At 39.1% G+C, this 22,113-nt stretch overlaps 1 protein-coding gene across 7 annotated transcripts in view; it reads right to left on the bottom strand.

The window, feature by feature from the left end:
- TENM4 (teneurin transmembrane protein 4) overlaps positions 1 to 22,113 on the bottom strand; it is a 1,681,110-nt gene that overhangs the window by 466,488 nt on the left and 1,192,509 nt on the right. For 2 of the 7 annotated variants that reach the window (XM_080576311.1, XM_080576314.1), the window contains one exon: positions 20,977 to 21,059. The exons of the other annotated variants lie outside the window; for them this stretch is intronic. The gene's annotated coding sequence lies outside the window, so the exon portion shown is untranslated. The remainder of the gene's footprint in view (positions 1 to 20,976; positions 21,060 to 22,113) is intronic. 7 annotated transcript variants of the gene reach the window in all.

The raw sequence follows: 22,113 nt of genomic DNA, 5'->3' as shown, positions 1-22,113 counted from the left end.
AGAATGGCATCCAAAATTCAATTCAGTTTATTAACTCCTGAATGATGCAAGCCAGGTGTCTTGCTGCACTATCAACTTTCTGCACTTCTGATATATATATATATATTTTTGCCATTAAAAAAAATGGGAAAGAAAAAGAACCTTAAAATTTTAGGAAAAATGGCTTGTCAAAGCTATGTCTTCTGATCTGAAGAGAAAACAATAATAAACAAACTAATTGGAATACATTTTCTTAAAGAAGTCATATTGTGTCATTAATCTGTGGAACTTAATACCTTGTTTTTATCATTCTTATTTCATATTTCCATTAGATAAATGCCATACAGCTGTCTTAACAACTATGCTAAAATTAAGTATCTACTCTCAAATTCTACAGGATTCATATATATATGTGTGTGTATGTGTGCTTATATTCACAATAAAGGGAAAGGAAAGGAAAGGAAAGGAAAGGAAAGGAAAGGAAAGGAAAGGAAAGGAAAGGAAAGGAAAGGAAAGAAAGGAAAGGAAAGGAAAGGAAAGGAAAGGAAAGGAAAGGAAAGGAAAGGAAAGGAAAGGAAAGGAAAGGAAAGGAAGAAGGAAAGGAAAGGAAAGGAAAGGAAAGGAAAGGAAAGGAAAGGAAAGGAAAGGAAAGGAAAGGAAAGAAAGGAAGGAAAGGAAAGGAAAGGAAAGGAAAGGAAAGGAAAGGAAAGGAAAGGAAAGGAAAGGAAAGGAAAGGAAGGAAAGGAAAGGAAAGGAAAGGAAAGGAAAGGAAAGGAAAGGAAAGGAAAGGAAAGGAAAGGAAAGGAAAGGAAAGGAAAGGAAAGGAAAGGAAAGGAAAGGAAAGGAAAGGAAAGGAAAGGAAAGGAAAGGAAAGGAAAGGAAAGGAAAGGAAAGGTTTACTTGGCATTTTAGTGAAGTTATCCATCCTCTAACAGCATCAAGTTTGAAAACAATTCCCTCTATAATAATCACAGAATCACAGAATCATCTAGGTTGGAAGAGACCTCCAAGATCACCGAGTCCAACCTCTGACCTAACACTAACAAGTCCTCCACTAAACCGTATCACTAAGCTCTACATCTAAATGTCTTTTAAAGACCTCCAGGGATGGTGACTCAACCACTTCCCTGGGCAGCCCATTCCAATGCCTAACAACCCTTTCAGAAAAGAAGTTTTTCCTAATATCCAACCTAAACCTCCCCTTGTACAACTTTAGCCCGTTCCCCCTCATCCTGTCACCGGATATGTGGGAGAATAGACCAATCCCCACCTTGCTACAGCCTCCTTTAAGGTACCTAAAATAATATAGTGGTAGTTATAATATAACATAGAAGCTAATCTCTAATCATCCACATTAATAGAGTTACAATTTCCAAAGAAATATTTAGTAATGATGCAGATCCCAAGATGTGGAACAAGCTGGATTGGGCTTGACCTAGCAATTCCTGTCACTTGGAAGGGGACTGAACAACTATGAGTATGGGAGAGGTAAACAGCCAAACACCAGCAAGCTCATCAAAATGAAATGAGTCTTGCTCTTCCCACCTCAGCACTTTCTGTGACAAATGAACACTTACATAGAAAGTACAAGGTGTCATAAATTGCCTGAATGAGAGAATTTAATGTCTAGCCTTTAGCTCTAGCTTTAGCTACAGCTCAGACTAGTGATATCTCAAGCTCAATGAGTGGTTAGTGGCAGGTAGCTCTTCTGTTGGGGTCACAACAGCTGTTGTAGACCCAGCAATGTCCAGTAGTCATCTCCAAGGCTTTGAAAAGCCATCATTATTTGTCATAGTTCATAATCACTAATGTTCATAGAATCTCTAGTTATTTTTGCTAACAAGACAAAGGGGAAATCAGCTACATTTCGATGTACAGATTTAAGTTATGTTCAACTTGCCAAAAACCTCCATTTGAACAACTTTGTCAAAGTTAGGTCAAAATCACACTCAACATCTAGCTCAGCTGTTGGAACTGATTAAACAGGTGGTCTGAATGTAATACTTAATCACCTAATTCATAATATGGAATCTCAAGCTTCAAAACCAGACAAAGCTGTTGTGTTGTTCAGTGGGAAGAAATACAGAAGGAACACAACCTTATTCACATTGTTTTACTAAATTATGGTACAAGTCAGTAGTGCCCCAACGATGTTTAAGCCAAACTTTAGCTCACTGTATCTTGTATCACACATAAATACGATTACGGGAGTCTCTATCAAAAAAAATAGAGCTGCCATTTAAAAGGACCTGATGGGAGTCTAATGCAAATTCTGCAGCCAAAATGTATTGTATATCTTTAAATGACAAGTGTGCTTTCTACCACTCTTCCTCTATAGAAATATTAATATGTTATTGCAAGGCCTTTAGAGCATTACTTTTGCAAAGGAATAAAACTCTGCATAATTCTGATTATTTTTCCTCCTGAAATTCATTATTTCCAGGTGGACCCTAGTTTTATAACCATCTCTTGAGCAGGTCAACACAATTCTGTACAATTGTTGCAAAAACACTACCTGGACTATAGCTATGTGATGTTACACCCTGGTTTGGGCCAAAAAATCGTGGTAAAGAAAACCTGCCTTTAGAGATATTTATCTGAGGATGAGTAACTTCTGAATTTTTGAACTTAATTTTAACTGTCACAAACAAACTGCCTTGCAGGTCAACTCCCAGATAATTTTCTCTTGTTTTGTGAAGAATGGATATGACAACGTCTAGCATTTTGGGGTAAGGTTGGATGTAACTGAGGAACTGATTTCATTTCTAGGTTGAATATCTGGTAGGTGAGGAAGGAAAAAGTGTAAACCATGTGTGTATTGTGATAATTTTTAACATTTTGGGGTGGTCAGATATTTCAAGAACACTTTCTGGGGATGTGACACTTTGAAACAGGAAGATAAAATATAAATAAATAAAAAAATGTAGAATTCAGACAAGAAGAAAAAAATATATATTGATATAATACTGTATATAATGTGGCCAGAATGTTTGTGAACTTGAGAACAAGCAAAGGATGTCTGAAGCAATTTCATTACAAATAGAATGTCCTCTGTATATCTGGAAGAAGCAGACATACAGGAAATGCTATAAAGAAATTCACACATCATCTGGTGGAATAAACATCCAGACTTTTTATTTCTGATATTTTAAGTTTTGGCCCATCTCAATTAAAATCGGTTAGAAGTCAATTTCACAGCCGTTGGTTTTAAGATCTCACAAAAATGATAATTCTCTGCTAGGCAATAATTTACTTCAGTACAGTCATTCTCAGGATAAAGATGACACATTTTAAGTCTCTCTCTCTCTCTCTCTCTCTCTCTCTCTCTCTCTATTTCTCTATCCTTCTCCCTCCCCACACTTCTCACATCCATCTCTATAATACAGGGCCGGGAAAGGACAGTGGTCCTTCTTGTAAGTATGGGGAGGAAGAAGGAGTTTACAGATCTATTTAACTCACCTACAGCCACATCTCACTGACATTATCCCCTAGGTCTAAGGTGAACAGGAGCTCCCCTTGCCTTGTCCACTGAGATTTGAAACTTTCTTGTGCTTAACTTTGTGTACACTCTGTATCCCCAGCAAGAAATTCCCATGGGAAGACAAACCTGAGTGCAAGTCACTCCAAAGCTGGAGCTTGAGAGCTTTTTATATGCAATCTACTTTTTCTTGAGTAAAATATTTGGACTATATCTACATTTTGAAACATATCCTAACCACTGAGTTCTAAGGGATCGGAACAAGATCGGTCCTTTAGTGGAAGTTGTTTTTCAAGTAAAGGTTGGAAAAATTGTGCTGGAAGCCTTAGACATATTTTCAAGTCAATCTTTAAACCAGCCCTTCCCAAAGGGGTGGCCTTTAATACAAGTTTGGTTGCCCATATATGTCTATTGTATGTAATTGTATGTACTTTCTTTCAGGTTTATTTGGCTTGCATTTGAGTGCATGGAATTGGAAATGAATTGGGTAATAGGCATTAACTAATGTGACTTGGAATGCTCAAGTGGGAGAATGACAGGGCAGATGGGTACACAGTCCTGGATCACCAGCCAAGGCCTACACCAGGACATGTGATTCGGCAGTGTGATACAGAACACCTCAGAAACACAGCCACAAGAGGGATGACATAAAGCTTCTGTTGTGTCTGTGAGAAATGTGGGAAGTTTTGTCCAGTATTAGTGGGGTTCATACTTTTTTTTTTTTTTTTCCCTAAACAAATCTAAGCATAGCATCACAAAATCTGAGCACCAAAACATTTAGTCTACATGATATATTACTCACTTGTGTTAACACTTAAGCCTGTGTTTTCTCTGGTGCAAAATTCACTGTACTTGTATAGTAACTAGCAAAATGATGCCTTGATCTCAATTAGATGTTAATATTATATGCATGATCATCTTTAATAACCATAGTCTACAGAGGCCTGACAAAGTGCCATGTAAAAAAGAGCCTGGATTTAGCTAATTCCTGATAAAGATATGTTTCCATACTATCAATACAATTCCATAACATTCCATAGCTCTAAACATTATCCCAGTTTACTCTTCTCCTAAAGACCATGATTTCAACAGCAATGAATTAACACAGCTCCCACATAGCCAGTAGGATTATGCATATAAGAAACTAACTCATAATATTTGAAGCACATACATTTTCTTCAGAATTATTTCCACATATTTTCCTCAATGATTGGCTTCCATTAATTTTTACGTATGTGATTAAAGTAGATCATATGCCATCTGCCTTCAACCTTACTCTCCATTACCTAAGTTTGACAAGGTTATGTTTGAAGCTGCCTACAGTTGTAATTAGTGTATTCCCAGTAATCAACCCAACATGGAGATAGCCTTTGTTTTATTATGTACAGCATTCTGCACATCAGATTAATTTGATGCAAATTACCAATTACTGTATCCCAGTGTAACACTCGCAAAGTACTTTTGGGTGGTGAGATATGAATGGTACTACAAAAACATTTTTCATTTACTCCTGATGCGGATGAACGTGACTCAACTGTAGGCCACTGCTAAATTAAAAATAATAATAATAAAAATGCTGTTTCAGTCAAACATCTGCCCAATTCCAAAGGGCATCATCAGAGCACTTAAACAAAAACACAGCAGGGAATTTAATCATGAGAAAACTGAAGTGAAATAAGATTTTGTATGGGCACAGCTAGTTTTAGTTCTTTCATGGCAAAAATAAAGGGGTCAGAGAGATCAAGAGGTCACCTATTCATGGGTTTAAAAAAAAAAGAACAAAAAGGACTTTTCTATAGTCTACTATGCAGTGTTAGGAAATGTCCAGATCAGGGTTTCCCCACTCTGTATTCTACCCACCTTGAAGAATAAAGAAAACAAAATCCTTGGGCTTCAACCTCCCAGCCAGCTTTTATCATAATCCATATTATTCGCAAAATAGACTGGAGGTGACTTATGTGGTGACCTCTCACCACAATTCAAAACGAGTCTTAATGAACTAGGGTAATTCATTCCTCCGGCAGAGCTTATGAGATAAGGCAAGACCGCACTGGTGGGCTCAGCAGACTGAAATGTTAATCTTTTGTAGTTTCTGCTCCGGAGGACCCCCAGGTCAAATCCTGGTGCTGCCGAGAAGTAGCAGTGCCTTTGTTTGGAGCTGGAGAAGCATGGTTCTTGATTTCAGTGTTACCATTCACTTTGCAGAATAGAGTGTGTGTGTGTAAGTAAAAACAGCCCGTAAAGTTATTTATAACCGTACAACAGAACTATCTGTTGAAAGGCAGAGAACAAAGGTTTTAAAAAAAGAGAGAGAGTTTAAGGAGGCTGAAATAAAAAAACGACAATAAAGTTGTGCTCCCAACCGGCATTTGAGGTCATTGTTCTCCTCTCCGGGTCATTAAAAATCCACTGTGCCATTGCTTCAAGTGTTAGCTGGAAAGAAACCCCAAGTGAAATGGCTTTGATTATTCATTACAAAACAGGAATGCATTTCCTTTCATCCTCCAGTAGCAGCAGCAAAATATGGTTTACCTTATGAAATGCAATGGCATGTAAACATCTCTCATTTTCTCCCTGTCCTTTTCCTAGACAAGTTAGCTGCCAACTACTCCAGTGAATAGAGGAACCACTGATATTCCCTATTTAGCATCAGTAAAAAAAAGGTGTTGAGAAGGAAAAGTATTTGGCATTGGAAAAGTAATGAGAGGGGAATTGGACTACAGATCCCAGATTTCAAGCTCTTGCTCTTGCCCTAATCTACCTGCTTTTACCTTTCTTTCTCTTGACTTTAGCAGGCTTGCCAGGCAGCAAAACTAATGAGAAAGTCCTTGGACCATGGAGCAAAAAAACAGGAGTGTGAAAAAGGGGAAGTTAGAAACTGAGCCTGGCTCTAAGGGAAGTGTTAGAGAGAGAAATTTAGGAGACATACTGGGAAAGGAGAATAGATGTAAGGTTAAAAAAAAGCCTGATTATATAGCTTGCCATTGTCCATCTCTTTGTCAAGGGGATAGCAAGACAGCCAAGACAGCAGACTACTGGAAAATGATGTTTGGATGGGGAATGTACACCTGGGAATGGCTCATAGTACATCCAGAACATGGCACACTGGAGCCAGAAAATCAGGGAAAAAAATGTTTCTCTGAGGTCACAGAGTCTGCTTGATTTCCATGAGGTCAAGATGTTGGTCTGTATATTCTCCCTGATGTGATGGTTCTGTGTGATGGGAGACAATTCACGCTACCAGCACATTTTCTGAATTTGCTGGGAAATGAGTTACATTGATGACTACAGGTGGACTTCTGTGTTTGTAGTCAGGGATGGTTATATTGCCCTGTTCTGGAGAACTGTTTTGAGATCTTCTCCTTATTGGTGAACATGAATACTAATTTTGATTGTGAGTAAAGGTAGCTGTAATACCTGTTTTTTAATTACAGCTGCCAGATAGAAGATTTGAGGATCTTATTCAAATGATTAGTTTCCAAACTTGCCATGCACCTTATAAAATAAACTTTCCTTTAACTTTACTGAAACTTTTTTTTTTTGGTGTATTTTGTTGTTCATAGAATCATAGAAACACAAGGTTGGAAAGGACTTGTTCTTGTTTATTTATTTTTTCTTGTTTTGTTTTGTTTTAAGGATGAAAGATTTCTTTATTGACACACTTTAAGGTAGCACAAGACATTTAACACTTTCCAGTTTTTAATTCTTCTTAGCTTCTCCCAAAGTGGATTTCTAAGGCTTAATTAATTAAATATTTTAAAGTAGTTAGAGACCCTCAGATAAAAAAAAAATAAAAATACAGCAATACAACTCACACCTATATTTCTAACTCAGAAAACCCTTTATTTGGGCGGTTTTAAATTTCATCAGAAGAAAAATGCCTGTGAAAAGAGGTGCAGAAAGATTGCTTCTGAGACCCTCTCAGTGTTATGCACTGTGTTATGTCCTTCCTTACATTTTCATTTTTTTCCTTCTCCCATGTTGAAGTTGAGACCTTTTGGATACTGAGCCATGTAAAACACCATTCACTGCCAGGAAAACTACCCTGTTTTCAGTTGAACGTTGTCAACTCACCTGCACAGTATTATTATTATTGTTGTTATTGTTGTTGTTGTCATTGTTATTAACAGTGGTGGTAACAGTAGTAGTAGTAGTAGTAGTAGTAGTAGTAGTAGTAGTAGTAGTAGCGGTAGTAGTATTTTTAGAAGTAGACCCTGCCTAATGCACCTCTGTGTGTGTATATGTTATACAGAATTGAAAGAACAGTTTTCCCTATCACCTCAATACTTCTTTCCATTCAAGTTAATTTCTGCAAAGGGGAAAGGAGAGACAAGTTGTCTTTTCTATCCAGGTGAGTATTCTGGGATGGGTTTGGGGCAAGGCTAAATGCTACTTCACACCAGAGAGTCCACAGGGCCCTTCCTCATTAGAATCCTCAGTGAATAGCTATGATTTCTCACACAGATGCCTGGGATGGGGAACTAGGGCAATGAATATAAGTACCATGACAGAACCAAAGGGAACTTGCCTCCAGGAAAAAAAAAAAAAAATCCACCAAATTTAATGTCAATCATTTAAAGTCAGTACATCTTGAAGGCTCCCTGTTCCCTTGTTCCCATCCATGAGAGCTGTGTATGCCAGTGACAAGTACGGTCTTTTTCCCCTCTTATTATTATTTCTGTTTATATTCAGCTGCACAGCAAACGCAGTTTTTCTCAAGCTTGAACTTACAACAATTTCATGAACAGAAACAACTGGAAATTGCATCTGAGTGCCTGTAATAAGAAGACTCCTCCTTTTACTTCTGCATAATTAAAGCTACTTATGGTTAGATTTTGTGCAGCAGCAAGAAGGCATGGTTTCAACAAGTTGATGATTATTTTCTTTTTCAGCCAAGCATTTGAAGAATATTTCCACTGTGAAAGCAACTCACGTCAATGACAGCTAGTCGTCTGAGTTTGAAGGATATTGCTTCTCCAAAGGCTGCATTCCTATAAAACTATAGGGAAAGATTTTTCTTCTTTTTTATTACCTTCCTTAAATTGGATCGGTAATGACTTTTACCAAAAATAAAAGAAAAAAGAAAAAAGAAAAAAGAGAGAGACAGACAGACAGACAGCAGACAGACTGACGCAGACAGACACAGAAAGACAGAGAGAGAAAGAAAGGAGAATATGTGCTGTGAAGTAATATACTTGGGGGCTTAAACAAAATATACAACAACATTATCTCAGAGTAATACCCTATAATTTTATTCATTCCTTTATTTCCTATGAGTTTGTATATTACAATCCACTAAACCAAAAGGCCAGATCACTCAGCTACCTAGATCTCTTGTAGTCTACTTAGCCAAGGGTGAAATTAATTGAAATTCAGTGGTGATATGCTGATTTACAAGCAGAGGATCTTTCTCAGAGTACCATAAAAGTCTCTTTTGCCTTTCAATGGATGAGTGGTTAGATTTAGATTAGAGAACTTATATAAACACAAAAAGATAAACCGTTCCCATAGCCTTTTCTCAGATCGTAAAAATAATCGGATGCAGAGTTAGCTTTCTAAAAAGAACAATCTACAGAAGGAAAAATAAAGGAGCATCTTAAGCTGCTGTCACCGTGTTCTGAAGTGCCCACACAATAGGTTCACTTCAGAGTGAAACCAGTTCTCCTTTTGGTTCATTTGATGACATTGTCTGACAGGCAGCTTTGCTCTTTGCAAATAACGGTTCAGAAATCCTGACTGAAAGGTTCAGAGCTGGATGGAGAAGACAATCATTCATCCATTCCATGATCACAAAATCTGTGCTCTTGTGTGGCTTCTGAGCAGAGAAGTACACTGAAAACCAGGATGTGAGAAGGGCTGCTTGCTCCCAGCACAAGTGTCTGAACTTGGGCCCCAGAAGTATTTAACCAGAAATTTGCCTAGAGGGTCTTGTTGCCATTTGTCTTTTCTGCTTTCCTCTGTCTCTGAAAGGGATTTTTTTTTTGAAGAATGATTGCTATCTGTCACCATTCCCCTTAAGGTGAACCTTTATGCCCTTTCAACAGCATTGACTGGAGATCAGAAACTAAAATAAAAGAAAGAAGAGGGAAAACACCTCCGGCAGGAAGTCTTGGGTGTCCAGGAGCAAACCTGGGTCTCACTGATTGATCAGTTATTGAAAACACATTCCTGGCTAACACATAGAGGCAAGAGCCAGAGTAGTTACAGCCTTGGCAGGGATGCCTTTGTGCTTTGAGTAGCAGGCATCTCCAGATACCAGGTCCTTGCATGAGCAGAGGCCTCACGACTTGTTGGATGCCGACCCCAAAAGGGAGATGCTAACTGTGCCTGTGTGCCCAACCCAGCTACTCCTCCATGCTTAAGCACCATGGTGGGAAACACTACTCATGCCAGCAGGGTAGCGTAGATGTCGGGGGCTTACACCACAGGTGTCTTGAAGTGAGAAGTGAGGTCAGGCCAAAATGTTTTTCCCAAAGACAAAATTAGAAAAAAAAAATAAAAAAAAAGCTTTGAGCATTAAATCTGTTCTGTTATTCATACCTAAAGTCCTTTCTCAGTTAAAAAAAAAAAAAAAAAGTTCAATTAGGTTTCACTTGACTGAAGGCTAATAAAAAGACAAATAAAGCCAGCAGGGCTTTGTCTAATGTCTCCAACTGACTGACCTCACTAGCAAAATCAAGTTTTGTCCACAAGCAGCATTGTAGAGATCAGCTAAGAATGATGATTTAGAAGCTGTAAATTTCATGAAGTGCCAGTAATAAGTAAAAACATATTTTCACTACAAAACCTCTACAAGGAAGAGGTGGGCCTTTCTGCCTGATGTTCTGATCCCAGATAGACTTAGCACTAGCATTGTTAATTCACGCTCCCAGCCAGCATATGAGCTGGAGCAGCTGAAAGTCTGTTGTATCACCACGCTTCTTAGGGGCAAGATAACCAGCACAAAATGTTCCCTTCCTCCCTCAGGTCCCCCCTGCTGTATTCAGAAGCCAGTCCAGTGTGTTCCCTTGCTCACTAAATTGCCACTTAGAGGAAGACACTGTTAAACATGGTCACCTCTGGTGATCTGCCTTCTGCACAGTGATGAAGTCATCAGGGGGCCACTAGATAAGCCAGCTAAAGAGGGTCAAGAAGGCTGTCCTCTACTTGATAGCAGCATCTTAATAGCTATCTAAAAACAGTGGGCCATCAAGTACCCAGGCAATTTAATTTCACTTCTCAGTTGGAAAATAAGTACAGTAGTTGCTTCCATTCAAAAAAGAGAGGAAGAAAGAGAACTCTTCTGCCCATTGACTCATTTATTTGTTTCCTGTGTTTACTTCAATATACTGTGAAATAGAAACTTTCAGAAAGTTTTCTAAGTGATGTGTGATGACACTTTCCTCTAACAGCAGCATGTTCCTTGACACTTTTGTAAACTCTTAGGGTGCTTGCTTATCTTGTGATGCTGTAGGGAATGTCTAGGCAATATTCAGAGATGATAGTCCTGCGTGACTGAATTTCTGCTATTCTACCTGGCAGTACTAAAGTTAATAACGTTGATGTATGGATTTGGGCACAAATGTCTCTTCAAGCCTTTGAAAAAGTCCCATAATGAATTAGTTTTCAAACTTGGTATACACTGCAATAAAGTGAGAGCAACTCAGTCTTTCATCATTTCTTGCAGACTTGGGCAGACGCTGACTGTCATGCAAACTCAGTGTTACAATATATTCTGTAATGATTGGTTAAACAAAAATCTGGCAATGTCCAGCTTTTCCCAGCTTCATCATAAATGGTTTAGGTCAGACATACTTCCATTTTGTTGTTAATTGGATTGAAATTATACTTCATTATCCAAATGATAGTGTTGGGAGTTTTGTATGTATATATTTGTGTGTGTGTGTGTGCATCTTTTAAAAAGTTACCAAGTGACTTAGATGAAGCAGAGATTTGCTTTCTGCTCTGCCCAGTGTTCACCGCAGTAGGTCTGCAGTCTCAGAGTACAACATCCCAGCCACAAGAATCCCAATGAATGGTGTGAAATTAATGTGGATTGGCACCAGAACAGCAGACAGCCTGGAATGGCAAGAGCAAACCTGTGGTTTATGTGCCAAATTTGGAATACATTGCATAGAGTGGCATGTGGTGGTTTCCTTTGGTCCAATGATGCACTTTAGGCATCACTTTCATCTGTCTACATTTCTTCAGCCTTGCATATTAGCCTCCATAAGCTGAAGACATGCCTATAAGTCTCCAGCTTCATGAAGAGGACTCCACCAGTGCTGCGTTGTATGCGCTTAACCACAATGAAAATAGTTCTAACATACCTTGATATAAACTTTTTGACTAGTCAATGAATGTTTGCAAAGTCCTCAAACCACCTAAATAACTAAATATTATTATTAATTATTAGGCATATCAGAATGGTCTCTTCCAGCTTTCTAATCTACACTACATGCTTTTTAAGATCTCTTAGTGTGAATGCTTTCAAATAAACAAAGATGGTCTGGGAATTCCTTAAAGTGCTCCCAACAATGTCATACTAGCAGAGTCTTTTATATTCTGTGCAACTTTGCAGGCAGAAATCTCATCAAGGTACCAAATTAAACTGTCATGCTGCTCTGTGACTCCTGAACTACTGGCACGCCCCAGCTGTAGTTCATCTTATTAATAACAACAAGTTGTTGGGAAAAGAGTTTCCAGGTCATATTGTAAAGGCATCTAATTAGTAGCAACAAATGACAGATTTCCTTTAAAGTTCAGGAAATAACCAGCTGTGCCAAAAATGATGCAAAAACTAGACAACCATACCGAAGACTTATTTTTTGTACAGTCATACCTCACTAAGTCCCATCTCAAAAGCAAACCAAAGTATCTGCAGAGAGTCTTAAGCATCCAAATGCTTCATTTTCTAGACAGGAATGAGTTGCAGGCAGCATAACAGGAGAATGAATAAATAATACAGGTCACAGTGGATCATTATTGTTAATCTATAATAACTATCTAACCAAACATAAAGTAAAGGTTAAATTTCCAGAGCTGATGAGATATTGCTGATAGGGTCACATGACCAAATTAAGACCACCAAGCTTATATCCTAGATTCTCTCTTTAACCTTTGGAGAAGAAGAGGCAATGTTACAGAACGGTTCATTACATTTTAAAGGAGACATCTGCAAGAGCTGAGACCAATCACTCCTTTAAAAATGCCTCTTAGCACTAAGTATATATACAGCCCAAGGTGCCCAGCTTAGACAGAGACACCTAAGCTTAAATGAGATGAATCCCATCCTTTGAGAATAAAGGTCATGTAAAACAGGTAGACAGGTGGAAGGATGCATTACACATGTACCAGGTAGATAAGTTTGATGACCAAAATATCACACGTCTCCCTTGTCACCGCTTCATGTGCAGGGGTAACCAGAAAACACATAAACACCATTTGATTTTCTACTGTTTATGGCTTGGTTTATTTTACCTACCTGGTAGCAATTTTCTATAATGAAGTGTGATCTATAGTGTTTTGGAACTCGCCTCTCAAGCAGTCTCCAGGGGCAGGGCATACATCTGGGATTTGAATGACATCTCCCGGGATAAGTGCCAAGGAGGTTGCCTACATCCCAAGAGTGCAACAAGCTCAAGTTTGAGGCCAGAAATGCATTTAAGCTATACAAGGAAATAGGTGTATCAGTCTGCAACAGGTGAGTTTCACCCAAAGTGCCTCAGCAAAAGGATTCAGAGATGCACAGACTCTGTGGCCAGAGGGATCTCTCATCAGCCCTTCTCAATACACAGACAAAACAGCTATTCCCAGGAGGTGGATTAAGCTTTTTCAAAAGATAGCTAATCTTGTTTTATAGAACCAGAATGATGATGAGTCTGCCACCTTTCCTGGTAAGGTGTTGCAATGCTTAATTACCCTCTCTGCTAGAAAATTGCACATTCCTTCAAGGTTGAATTTGTTTAACTCCTTCTTCTAGCCAATGAATCTTGTTGCTGCTTTAGTTTGCAATATCAAAAAGGCCTCCCTGTCTAAAAGTTTATCTAGGCATTGGTGTCTGTATACTTAAACCAAATCCCTGTCAACCTGCACTTTGATATAAACAGCAGACGGTGAACTCCTTAACCTCCACACCACAGAGTCTGTCTCTCTGATATTATTTTTGAGCTTCCTCTCAATTCTCTGAAGCTTTCCTATAGTGTTCTCCAGCTTGGTGGAAGAGAGACAGGACAGGATAACTGCAGGGCAAACCTGGGCTTAGGACACACGTGGAGCACCAGTGAGTCCAGCAATGTTTGACCCTCGCCATGCTGAGCCTTTTCTACACAAATCTAACTAATCATACTCATTTTCTCTCTGAATTACAGTTTCAATCTTCTTCCTCTTATATACAAATCTCTAATCAACTCTAGCTATTTTCATCATTTCTCTGCTACTTCTGTTGCGCCTATCTGAAGTTAATTCTGAACACATGCAGAATTATGCCATAATTTCACAATATTTTAACTAGTATTCTGTATCTCTGGCAAACATACAGTGTAATAATTTGACTGCTTTTTTGACCTCCTTCAGCCTATTGGTGGTAGAAGTTTTCACTCAACTTGTGCAGCCGGAATCAACTCCCTTCACTGGGGGTGCTGTGTAGGCAGCACAGAACTCAGAAAACAGGTAATAGATGAGGAAAAATGAGAAAAAATGCCATCAGCCTTTACACTGTTTAAGAGTTTTGAAGTTTAGCCTTCTTTACAACTACAGTTGTGATACTCAGGGGCAGGGACTGTAGAAATGATACATCTCAGCATAAATACCAATATGTGCTGAAGATGGGAAGAAGACAGGATTTTGCATAAGAAGGGGATGTCCATTCCATTCTAGTGCTTTTTTTTTTTTTTTTTTTTTTTCCCTACTCACATGAGCAAGGGGGGAAAAAAGAGAGAGAAAAAAATAAGAAAAAAAATGAAGAATTATTCATCAGCTCAGGTGAGATTGCATCTGCAAAATCTGCACAGTAGCAGTTCCCAGGAAGAGCTGGCAGCAACACAAATCTGACTGGGGCCCTCCGGCCCTAATCAGTTCCACAACGCTGTGCCTTGCAGGAGCAAAGCTGCGATTGCCTTGATGGATGATTCCCCAACTGCTGCTACAGGCACTGTGAGAAGGGCTTCAGAAAGGCAGGGTCTGGCAAGGGGAGGGGTGAAAAAGGAGAGAAGGGATAATATATATATAAATAATACCTAAAGAAGGCAGGCAGAGGGACTGATAAGCAAGTGGGGTTACAGGTTGTAACTGGCAAAGGAATGCTTCCACGTCAGGACATGAATAGGCATCTGTGTACAAAAGAGGAAGGGGGAGAAGAGGAAAGAAGGGGTGGGAAGGATAGGCTGGCAGTGGAAATGGACTATAAATACCTGGACAGCAGAAAGGGTGATGTTTGTGAAAAAGATACCACTGCTGGAAGGTTATGAGTAAATAGTAAAAGTGATAAACACAAATTCTGGATACCTAGATTTGGTAAGAATAATTTACCATCAGACAAACAAGAAGTTAAGAGCTGGTAGTAAAGGTGTATTTAAGAAAAAAAGATGTAGCTTCTCTCTTTAGTCTACCAATGCCTTTGCCAATGTGTAGCCTTGGGCAAACTATTTTAATATTGTCTCAGTTCTGTTTTGCATAAATGATAACCGTACTAGGCAGTTTATAGACATTATTTATGTCCATGCAATACCATTTTGAAAGGCCTTACAGTTATGTGATAATTAGGCATCACAGTAGACTTGTGAATATTATCATCGTTGTTTTTAAAAAAGGGGAAAGTAAAACACAAGAAATCTAAGATATTTATCATCCATGCACATGTTAAACTCAATAGTTCATGGCTCCTAACTTAGACTGGGTGCCTGTTGTTCAGCAGTTCATTGCAATAACGTGCAAACAGGATTTTCCTATAGTGGGATTCCTGCCTTCATTTTTAAAATGCCAAGAATGTAAAATAGTAATTTCTGTAGATCTAATGCAAGAAATTGCATTCTGACACTGCTTCTTTTTTAGTGTCTTCAAAAGCCATCACCTTCCTCAGAAGCTAAACCAGCCTAGGTTTCAGCTGTGCCTCTGCAGCACTCCCAGAGCTTGCCTGACCCTAAAAAGCCAGCCCTCTGTGTTCAGATTTCCCAGGCAGACCGCAGGAGTTGCTCAGCCTTGTTGCTGAGCCCTCTTATGTTTCTATGCTGTCTCATCTGCCCGGAGTCTTTTTTTTTTTTTTTTATTTTCTTGCTGGTGCAGACTGCATATCACACCAGAAGACTAATACGGGTGAAGGCGAGTCGCCTAACATACGTCTAATATACTTATGCCATCACCTCCCCTAATAATTTCCCCACCCAGACTTCCAAGCCGCTAATACAGGGTGTGGGATTTTGCTCTCTCTGTATGCTAACACACAATGAAAAGACATTGAGCAGGCTGTTTAACGAAGATCCCAATTATGAGCACCAGGATGTCATCTCTAATAAGGCAGGAAGCAAATCGCCTCCCTTTCCCTTGCCACTCACTGCATGCCAAATCACCTGCTTTTGTGTACACACACACTGGGCACCATTTGTCTTAATGACACAGACGGTGAAAACTTATGCTGCTCTCAGGTAATGTACATTAAGGGGATTTTATCTGCTGCGAATAAAAAGGTATTTTACCATCTTCTTAGTATTTTTAAAAAGTTCTTCCATTAAAAAAAAAAGTGCTTGATTTACTGGCATTAAATAAAGAAAAGATCTGGAGAAGCATCTATCTATCCTTCCATCTATCCATCATTAGATGTAATTTAATACTTAATGACATTTGTGATCATCATGCCATGCTTGTAATTGAAAATGAATAATTGAAATTCCAATTACCACAGGGGTCAACGTAAGGGGAATTCGTATAGTAACTTGCTAGGCAATAGCCTAAATTTCCAGTCATGTTAGGACTGCAAATAATGTGTCTCATTCTTCAATTATTTATTGGGAAATGTCGTCTTAATTTCTCTTGGCTATTTCTGTGAACAGTCAGGGCATTGTCCTGAAAGGCAGAAAATCTAGGCTTCATCACGCTTATTCAGCATCTAGCTGAAAAGTCCAGGATCAGCACTCCTGGGGGGGGCTCACCATTGACATCTATCCGTATCAGAGCACCTGAAGATACCACCAGCAGACCGAATGAATTTCAATACCTACCATATATCTTTCAACATGGGCTCTATGCAAGAAAGCATAGAGCCGCACAAGACCAACAGTAGATGATAGGAATAGAGCTAGCCCTAAAAAATCAATTCTGGGCTTCAAACAACATCCAGTGGCAAATCATCAACATAACAAAAGAGACTCATTTTCAGCCCATTAGCTGCTTGCAGTACAAGGAACTTTTCTGGCTTTCTCAGAAATTTGATCCCCTAATGACTGCAGAAAGGGCATGAGGACAGAAAATAATTACAGTCTGTCAGACAGTCTGGCATTCAACCTTCCACATGGTCCAGCAGACGGTGTCAAAGATTTGACCTCAAGGGGGTTTAAAGCACATTGTCAGAAAATACTCATCTAAATGGTCTACAGAGCATCCTACAGCTGATCAATGTCTTAAGTGAGCAATACTTAGCAGCTGGAATGTGTTTGATTAGTACATCTAACCCCTGATTGATTGGTATTCTAAATTATTAATTGCCTTGTTCGTGGGGGAACAGAATGAAACTTTAATAAGTGACAAGGATCTCAGCGTCTCTGCAGCAGGCTACAAGGATGTTAGCTCTGCTTTTCACAGGTCAGCTTAAAGCTCACACATGAAACCACTTGAATTTCCATTCAGAGCTGCAGAATTTCATTTCTTTACTAATATGAGGTTTAAACCCAAGAATTTGACTTACTGGCCATTTCCCTTAAATTTGCTTCACTTCTGGGAATTTTACATATCACTTTCATTTATCTTTTAATCTAGCAGATCTTTTTATAAAGGTGCAAATGTTTTAGGCATTAATCCTCAAACCCATGTCTTTAAAAAGAGCCATGAATGCAATGTATATTCATATATATATATATATATATATATATTACTTATAGGCTGCACATCCCAAATTAGGCATCAGAGTCAGAGCTAGTGTCCCTTGGCTTTTCTTTACAGCCAGTGGAAACAGGAACCTCCAGAAGGTGAATGATCTGATCTGCCTTAAGATCTTTAAAAGCAGCGGTTTGTACAGTGACTCCCACCCTGTACGTTAGGCTTTGTATGCCTAGATTAATCACATCGGGCTTTTTCTCAAGAAACTGTGGAGTGATTTTGATAATCTGTTGCAGATGCAGGCTCACAGATAGAAAGGGACTTGCTGCCTACGTTAACCAGCTCCTGCAGGACGTTGATATACATTTCTTTGTTAATAAAATCTCAGAGACTGATTATTTCTGAAACCATTGAAATTTGGGCATATCCTGGCATGAAATGCAAGCAAGTTGGACTGGAACAATTTATATCACCCTTCTGCAGGGATATCAGGCACAACCCAGGCTGCAGGGTGGGAGAGAACTGGGCCACTGTCTAGTCCTCACCCATTCCATATATTGACTTTTGATCCTGTCTGGAAAAAAAAATAAAAAAAAATAATCTCACTTTTTGCAATGAAGGAATCCCTTTCCTGTGGGGAAGGGGTCTCCCAGCTCCCTTCCCTTCCCTGGTAGCATTGGGTACCACCACCTCCAACCTCAGTCCACTGCACACTCTTTCATGAAGACCTAGATTCGCCAGGGCAGCAATTAAAAAAAAATAATCCTAAATATTCCTAAATATCTGCACCTTAGGACATGCATTAGTTCTCTTCCCCATGTGGCACATAGTTATCCTGACCTGGTCTGGATCTCTTGGCAAGTCTGATGTCCTGGATCAGATGCACAGAAGGCCAGCATCTCCACCAGGGCAGTCAGGTCCTGGTATCTCAAAGAGAGTCAAGGATTTTGTGGAATTTGCCCTGAAGTTCTTCTTTCTTTACCCGTAACTCACTCACAAAAGGGATGGTGCCCTATGTCTTTCTCAAGAGAGCTGCTGGTGATGATTTGCACTCTCCTATCATTTTTTCCCAGAACACACCAATGTCCATTCTTAGTGATGATTCGAAATGTCAGGCTCTTTTCCTTCTATTGTCTCTAGAGATAAGACCTGTCTTTTGCATGGCACACACAGGTGGATTTTTTTGGCTGAAGAGGAAGAGCCATCCTTTTTTCTTGGGGATATCAATGCCACTGCAGGAGGTACAACATGGCCAAGCAGAGCTCTGGTCCCCCATGCTGAGGAGCTCCTCCCACTGCAGACCCATAGCATAAGAGAAGGAATTCTGTTATATTGCAACCTCAACTTTAAAGTCTCACTGAGTACACACATTCATGCTTTAAAATGATCTTCATGATGTTTGAGTCTGTGCTTTTTCGGTCAGCACTGCCACATTGCCAGGCAGGTCACAACGTTGTTATTAGCATCAGATTTATAAGGACCATCATCATTGACTTTCAGTGGGTGAAGCGTCCTTGGAGAGGCTCTTTAAACAAACCTGATTTCAGCTTATGGACCAGACCATCATTACGTCTCTCACCAACCAAAGAATGTGTGTTTACACAAGAGGAGGCCATGGGTCAGAGGCAGACAGCAGAAGCACAGACAGTGCAAATCAATATTTTTAGATAGTTTACTCTTAAATAAACTGTAAGACCAGGTCCAGCTGGTTTGTATCAGCTTCACCACACTTGGTATCAATGGAAGAAGGACAGTTTACTCATATGAGAGTTACAGGACTCAGCACAGTTATCTCAATAAACTTCTAGCTGGAAAACCTCACAGCTTCTTGGGGTAATTAGTCACTCATTGAGTATATAGAAGAAGTATTCAGCTTCTTGGCTTACAAATAAAGCAAATAAAAAATAATTTAGAAATCAGAGTAAAATCAATTATTTAAGTTCTTAGAGCCTTTGAGTAATCAGGATCTGGTGGGTGTCAGACAGGTCACAGCATTGGAAGGATCAGTATTACGATCAAGCAAAGCAATTCCTCCATTTTCTGACTCTCAGTCTAGGGTCCTGCCCTCTGGATGCAGAGTCCCATCCCTCCTATGCACAGCAAAGGCCAAAAAACAAAACACCTGAGAGCAGAGAAACTAAAGCAGATGCCATCCCGTTAGTCGACAACTTCAGGTAACCCCTTCCTAAATTGCTGAAAGGTTGGCCGTAATGGCTAGGCAGGGTGGAAGAGTTGCCTGATCAATACTTCAGAGGGCAAAAAGAGTTTGAATCCAGCCCTAGGAACTGTCATGTGGAATAAAATTCCTGCCAGGCTCGGCAGCAATAACGTCAGAGTTGTTCACCTGTTTCCTTGTGAGCCATGTCCAGCTTTCGGACATGCATTTTCACGTGTATCCAACACAGCCTGAGGTGGGAAATAATGAGAGGTCGGTTTTTGACATGTGTTGATACACAGAACACTGTTGCCTAGCACAGATGTTGCTTTGCACACATTTCTGCAGACTGGATTTGCAAGTCAACGGGGCCTTGGCTCAGCAACCCTCACTCGGGAACTCCCCACTCCAGGCTCTGAATTTTGCCAATACCGTGCACAGCTTTCATGAATACATTAAATACCTATAGATCATCTACCTTCTGGGAGGATTACCATAAGCCTTGTCTGATAACATAGCCAGAGAATTACAAAAATTCAATTTTTTTAGCCAGTGAAGCTCACAATGAGGCTTTTTTTTTTTTTAACCTCCAAGCTCTCGTTTTCTTCTTCCTTTCTTAGTTTGCAGATTATTTTGTAAGTTTTTGCCTTTTATTTACTTTTTCCTCATTGAAATATTCAGAATTTTTTTTGTTTACTATTTAAGACGCAGAAACTCAAAGAAACAATCAAGTACCTGAAGGCTATGTATTCTAAATAGTTCTATTCACCTTTCCCTTGAAAACCCAGACTCTTAAAACATCGTTTTAAAAATCAGAATGTTAAATGCTAATTCAAATGTTCTATTACATATTAGTCCAATGGGAATGTGATTAAATCACCTCACTTCAAATAAATCTAGCCAAGATATGTATCTGATGGCTGAATTTTTAATTATTGTTATTAGAAGAAAATATTTATGCTATAGTAGCATACGAAATTCCAGGAGGAAATTACTATTATTACTACTTCAGCTCTCCAGCAGCAAGCATTCTCTATATCCATGTATAATAAGATATAGTCTTACACCACTTAGTTGAATTTAATAATCAAAATTTATTCCACAGAGGACACCTTATTGACTTCTGCTCTGCTGGCTTTTCTCCATTGCTTTCTCCATTATCTTTTCATTTCCCTGTTTTCCCTGTATATTTTCAGGGTAGCATTCCTGCACAGAGACCTGATTCAAGCTGTGACTTCAACCAGCATAAATTCATGCCTGAGGACACATTTTGACTCAAGTTTAAAATAAAATAAGAATTCACTTCACCGCAAAATTAAAACAAATACGAAGCACTATCATTACTGTTTTAACTTACCTCGGTTATATTCATTCGTTTATGCTACTAAAGGAGTTTTGCAAGTCTCTGGCTTCATTACACTTTTTGATTCACGAGCTGAACTGAAAAAAAATCAAAAAGGAGCAACTGTATCTTAGGTTGACCTGAATGAACTTTCTTATTGTTTTTCTTTTCACTAACAAAGCAGCTGAAGAATTGGTAGATAGGGGAAAAAAAAAAAAAAAAAAGTAGGATCAACTGAAACATTTTGCTTGGACCGACATATCATGTTTTCCTTTGTGGAGGTTGAAGTTTTCCTTTGTTCTACATTTTTATTTCTTTAGGCCAACAGGCTTAAACTAACAGCTTCTACCAAGCCACTGAAATCTTTTATGTCAATGTTTTTATAATTTTCATTTTTGCTTCTCTGGGGCAGAAAGCTGCTTAAATATGTGGGCATCACACCACATTATACAGGAAACAAACCACTGAAATATTTTACCCAGATCTATTTATGTGGCCATTTTACCATAAGATCTGGACATACCATCAGCAGCAGCAACGAATTAAGGCTCACACAGACTAAATATAAATTCATCCTATGTACCTTTTGGCAAAGAAAGGATGAACTTACAGTAAGAGACTAGTCTCATTATACTTCCTCTGCAGCAATGATTTTTAACTTTTACTCCCTTGCAACCTCCTAGGAATTTCCCACTGCAGCAGAACCTGTGTTTTCTGTAAAAAAGTTCACTAAAAATATAGTGATATTTTTTCTTTGTTACCTTTCAAGTTCATGCACAGAATTAGCAGTATCCCAGTTGTCTCCAGAAAGACAGCAGAGGATGTCACAAAAGAGGGAATGTCACTGAGGCTCTGCCCACATTCATGGCTTAAGAACTGAAGTTCTTTGGTTGATCTAACTTGAGATTCATTCAGCCTTCCTCAAACTGAGTATCTATTACTTTCCAGTAACTCCCTCTCCTTCCAAGACACGGATGATGGTGCATCCCCTTGTTCACTACTCTTTTCTGCAGTAACAAACAGACCTAACTTCTGCAAAGGAACTAGATCTAGGTTCAAAACACAGTTCCACAAGCAGAGGTGAGGAAGGGTCTCTGCCAGTGCAGGAGCTAACCTCCTCCCTGTTGAGTGATCTCAGAAACAGTTTAAAGG

This window comes from Anser brachyrhynchus (genome assembly GCF_964034855.1).
Source record: "Anser brachyrhynchus genome assembly, chromosome: 1".
NCBI classification, from domain to species: Eukaryota; Metazoa; Chordata; class Aves; order Anseriformes; family Anatidae; genus Anser; species Anser brachyrhynchus.
The sequence above is the reverse complement of the archived record's forward strand: the minus strand, read 5'-3'. Positions and strand labels throughout refer to the sequence as shown.